Source organism: Trichosurus vulpecula, chromosome 1 (genome assembly GCF_011100635.1).
Source record: "Trichosurus vulpecula isolate mTriVul1 chromosome 1, mTriVul1.pri, whole genome shotgun sequence".
NCBI lineage: Eukaryota > Metazoa > Chordata > Mammalia > Diprotodontia > Phalangeridae > Trichosurus > Trichosurus vulpecula.
In genome coordinates, this window is record NC_050573.1 from 1,934,478 (window position 1) to 1,940,020 (window position 5,543).

Here is a 5,543-nt window from a genome sequence, read left to right on the forward strand (position 1 = left end):
TGCTAGGGCTGGTTAAGGACCTACTATGTGCCACCAAAGGGGCCCTGCCCTCAAGGAGCCTACAGTCTAATGGGGAGATAGTAGGCAAACAACTGAAGAAAGCTAGCTGTGCAGAGAATGAGCTGAGGGAGAGCCCTGGCATCCAGGGGGTCAGGGAGGCTTCCTGGAGGAGGTGGGATTGTAGCTGGGACTTGGAGAAGCTGGGGAGGTCCGGAGCCAGACTGGAGGAGTGGGGCCGCCCGAGAGAGCTCCCGGAGCCCAGGGATGGATGCTGCCTGGAGGCTGCGGTCATGGGCCTCAAGAGGACGCAGGCTCCGAAGGGCTTCTGAGGGCAGACAGCACTTTGAGTTTGGTCCGGGAGTCCCCAGGGAGCCCCCAGAGCTGACCGAGGGGGAGTGATGTGGTCAGACATGCATTTTAGGAAGCTCACCTTAGTGTCCGAGTAGAGGATGGACGGGAGGGGAGAGACTGAGACGGGCAGACCCCCAGCAGCTAGTGCTAGTTCAAAGGGGAGGAGAGGGGGACCTGCACCACGCTGCACCATGGTCGGAGGACAGGAGGGACGCTGTAGCCACAGGCCTCCACACCAGCTTGGCTCTGCTGGGGTGGGGGTGGGGATACTGAGTAGCCCAGGATGCTCCTGAGAGGACGGGGCCCTTGACAGGGAGGGTTGGGGGAGAGACCCAGAGCTCTGGTTGGCCAGGTAGCCCTGTGGAAGTCCAGTGGGCGTGGGGTCAGAGATGGCTGAGTGGCGGGAGATGGGAGGTCAGCAGAGAGCCTGAGACTGAAAAGATGTGGGCCTCATGAGCCAGCGTAGGACTGGTCACTGCATCTGGGGGAGCCCTGTGCAGAGGGCAGAGAGGAGGGGCCGCCCACCGCGGACCTCCCTAAGACGCCTCCTACAGAAAGCCTTCCCCCGGTGAGTCGGGGGTTTCCCGTGGCTGCCGTTTCCTTCCGCAGCTTGTTTTGCAGACAAGGAAACTGAGGGAAAGGGGGTAAGGGACTTGGCTCCCAGCCAGCAGATGTCTGAGGCTTCCTGATTCCAAGCCCAGCATTCTGTACGCCATGGCAGGCCCTCTGCCTCAGTTAATCGTTTCCTATTTATTCTGTCTAGATCCGGCTTCCTGTATATTTGTTTGCACATTTGTTGTCTCCCCCATTGGACTGGAAGCTCCTTGAGGGCCCTTAGCGCAGTCTCTGGCACATAGTAGGCTCTTCATAAACGTTTGTTGATTGATTGGTTGATCCAGCAAAGGCGACTGAGAAGAAGTCAGATGGGGAGAAGGAGAACCGGGAAAGAGGGACCGGCAGTGTCCCAGGCCGCAGAGAGGTCCAGGAGAACCAGGGTGGGGAAAAGGCCATTGTGTCTCCACGGTCACTGTGGTGGGATGATGAGCTCAGGAGCCAGGCTGCAGGAGGCTGAGCGGGGAGTGAGGGGATCGAGGTTGGGGCAGCCAGCATAGGCGGGTGAGGACATCAGGGGCTGCCCAGAGAGAGGCCAAGGGTCCAGGCCAGGTGTCCCCATCGTCTGTTTCTGAGCCTGACCACATCTTTAGGAAAGACACCACCAGGCAGGATCGTGTGTGCAGCAGGTCAGGGGGTGGGGAAGGACAGGGAATGCCTGGGGAAGAGGCTGTCACCGGACTCCTCGAGGGAGTTCTGGGGCAGAAGAGACAGGCTTCTGCCTTCCTGAGAGGGGCAGCCGTGTCCTAGGGCCCCCAAACAGAAGCTGAATGCCCGGGGCTGGTGGAGGTGTAGAGAGGAGATGGCCGTTCACACACAGGTGGGACTGTGGGGCTGCCGACCTCCATCCCAGCTCTCTGTGCCTCTGGCTTACCTTCAGTCCTCTCATCTGTAATGTGCACCGTGAATATAAACTATGAGTATTCTTAATTGTTTGGCTTGGATCCTGCCGGTGGTAGATGTGTCCTGAAGCCGGGCATGAGCCCGCCAGCCCCGCTTTGGGCCCAGAGATGGGCCCTGAGTGAGCACACATGTATTCTGGCTTCCAGAAGTCGGTGACCTTCCAGGACGTGGCTGTGGACTTCACATGGGACGAGTGGCAGCACCTGGACCCTGCTCAGATGGAACTCTACCGCGAAGAGATGCTGGAGACCTATGGGCACCTGGCCTGCCTGGGTGAGGAGCCCAGGCTGCCTCTGGGCCCAGATGTGGGGAATGCTGGGCGGGGCTGAACGGGTTAGGCAGGCGGCAGAGCCTGGAGCCGGTTCGTCCTTGTGTCTAGAGCCTGAGTGGGCATCCTGGGGGTGGGTGGGAGGGAGAATGCCTGCCACGTGCCCTGCGGTTCTGGCCCCATGCCTTCTCTGGCAGGCCTGGCACCAAGGACAGACTCTGGGTGGTCGTGCCCTTTCTGCTGGGAAGCCACATTTCTCTTCAGCTCTCTAGCATGTAGTAAGCAGAGTAGTAAACACGTAGAAAGTGCTTGTTTGACTGAAATAGTGATAGCAGGGCATAGCTGGCGTTCACGTAGCACCTGCAGAGCTGATCTGGTCCTCATCCCGCCCCGGGGAGGCAGGTGCTTCTATTGTGCCCGTCTTACAGTTGAGGAAGCTGAGTCAGGCACCCGTGGAGTGACCGGCCCTGGGTCACCCAGCCAGAAAGCCCACAAGGCAGGATTGGAACGTGGGTCTTCCTGACCAGCCCTCGGTGAGGTGAGAAGGGGCCCAGCACTTTCCCATTTTCAATGAACAGGACTCGTGGCTTTTCAACCCCCTGTGATCTTCTGGCTGGAGCGAGGGGAAGCACCTTGGATGCCTGAGGGAGCCAGCCCAGGGGACTCCTCTGCAGGTGAGTGAGAAAGCCATGAATAGAGCTCATGCTTTAAGGTTGGGAAAGTACTCTAGGAAGATTGTGACTCTCATAAGAACCCCATGAGGCAGGGGCCATGATCACCCCTGTCACTCAGGGTCCTGCAGCTGGCAAGATTCACACTCCTTTCTTTGTGACGCCAGGCCCACAGTGCTCTCCTCTACCCCAGGGGGTCAGCCCCTGTGGGCTGCACATGGCCCACAACATTCCCTAGTGACTCAAACCAGATGAACACATCATTGGGAACTACTTCACAAAATAAATAAAAATGCAACAAAATGCCGCCTGCCAGGGTCCTGATCCTGTGAGCTTGACACCTCTGCCCTCAGAAATGCCGAAAGGAGAATGTATCTGAGCACCCCGTGCTTCTCTTTGCACTGGTCTCTTCTCTTTTTGTCCTCCCGTCTTATCTGTCTCAAGCTTCCTGCTTGTGTTTCTTATGTAACTCAGGCACCTTTGGAGGAGTTCAGGTTCAGAGGGATCTCAGCTTCTTCTTCCCCTTTTAGTGTGTTAGCATCACAGCACTTCCTCCTGGTGCTCAGACACACACTCCTTTCTGGCATTCTAGAGAACGCCTTTATATCTCTCAGCCCCTCTTCAGTGCTCCTCTTTTCCTCAGAAACACTGAAGGACAGAAGTTATTCTTGGTTGTAAGCCTGTCTTGCCTTTCGGGAATGTTCCAAGATCTGCTTTCGTTGCTGACAGGAGTTGCCAAGTCTCATGGGATCCTGCCTGTCAGTCTTTGGTACCTGAGCTGCCATTTTCTGGATACTTGCAGTATTTTTTCCTTTGATGTGAAAGCTCTGGATTTGGGCTGTGATATTCTTGAGACTTTTCCTTTCGGGGGGTGATTGTTGGACTCCTTATGTCTTTGCTGTGAACGAGGGGCCCTCTTTGTCCTTAATCTCCAGTGAGATCTCTGCGTAAGGACGTGGAGAGCTGAGTGACTGTGGGTGTAATTCTAAACTCACGCTCTGCCAATGGTGTATTAGTGTCTCCCTTTCCTCAGCCCTTCCAGCACTGACCCAGGTGACAGGAGGGGATGGCTCATTTGCTGTGTGTGAGGTGGATCCTTAGAGTGTCTCAAATGGGCACTTTTGCCAGTGGTTTTGAGTAATAAATTTTGGTGATAGTTTGGGATTCTTCTTTTGAGAATTTTTCCGTTCACATCCTTTTGTCGGCTTGGAATGTATGGTCTTCATGTCTAGCTGGAAATAGCCTCTCTGTGCCTCCTGCCCATTATACGTATAAATAAACGAATGAAGCATTTATTGTCAATCAGTCAGCTACCGTTTCTTAAACATCTGCTGTGTGCTGAGCTCTGGAGGCACAAATAAAGGCCAAAAAAAAAACCAGCCTGAGCAAAACACCTGCTCCGTGTTCTCAAAGAGCTCAGAGTGTAACGGGAGACAGCATGCTAACAACTATGCAGAAACAAGCTATTGACAGGATCCATTGGAGATAATTAGTAAAGGGAAGGCATCAAGGCTTCAGGCTGACTATGTGCCAAGCACTAGGGACATAAATACAAAGGACAGGCCCCTCCCCCCCTTACTAATATTAAACATGCTACCTTTTCTGAACTTAGAAGGAATGAGTGGAAACTCATTCATTCAGTCCTTGTCTGTAGACCGAAGCCTCTGTTAAGGGTGGGGGATCGAGGTGCTAATGTGAACTATGTCCCTGTCCTCAGGAAGCTTCCACTCTAACAGAGGGAGGCATGCTATAGAGAAACATGCTGACCAGGGAGGAATAACTGGGTGTGAACAGTTAAAGGGAAGGGGAGTGGCGCTGGAAGCCAGCGGGTTCAGGTGACCTCTCCAATGGTAGCAGAGTTATTGATCCGTTATATATCCAGAACTAGAAAAGAAAGGAAGGGTTGGGGAGAGGGCACACACTTGGGGGCAGGAAAGCTGGGGAGATGATGGTTGTGGTCTGCAGTCTGAAGCACTAGGCAATCAGGACAGTAGGGAGTAGGGGGAGCTAAAAGGGTTATGTCCTCCAGGACATGGTGTCTATTCTGAAGCGGACAGCATTAGCTGGGGGTGAGGAGAGGTAAAGTGAAGTCTGGCTGGGGCTGCCTTGAGTATGTGGGACATGTGAGCGACTCACCAGTCGGGACGGAGAGCGTCATGAGACCTTGAATTTTGTCCTAGATTTGGCGTAAATTAGCTGATCACCAAATCACTGAGCCTTGGTTTCTTCAGTGGGAATCTCAGAAGGATCCACGAGAAAGCTTTTTATGAATTGTAAATGACTATACAAATACACAGCAGTATTTTCATGATTTTTCCTAGCCAACAAAATTTGAAAATTGTGTTCCTTAATAGAAAACATAGAACATAGGACCAAGGAAAGTACAGGTGCCTTTCTCCCAAGCAGGGGAGCAGGATCATTTATATATCTCTTATCTGTCTGTCTGTCTGTCTAATTTCTTATCTAATCTGTCTGTCTCCAGATGGTGAGGTGACACTTGAAGCCAAGGAATCTGCTTCAAAGTTGGGAGTGTCAACTGAAGAGTCGTCTCAGGAAAGATGTTTTAGGGATTGTCTCTCTGGCTCCAGTTTGGAAGATGCTTCTGAACCTGCTCCCAGCTTGGGGAGGCAGAAGAACAATGGAGAGAAGCCATCTAGGCAAGTTAAAGTCAGCTGAAGGCAATCTCCAGCAAATATCGTGAGAGCTTCTCTCTTAGACCAATCCTGTGTCCATAGTCC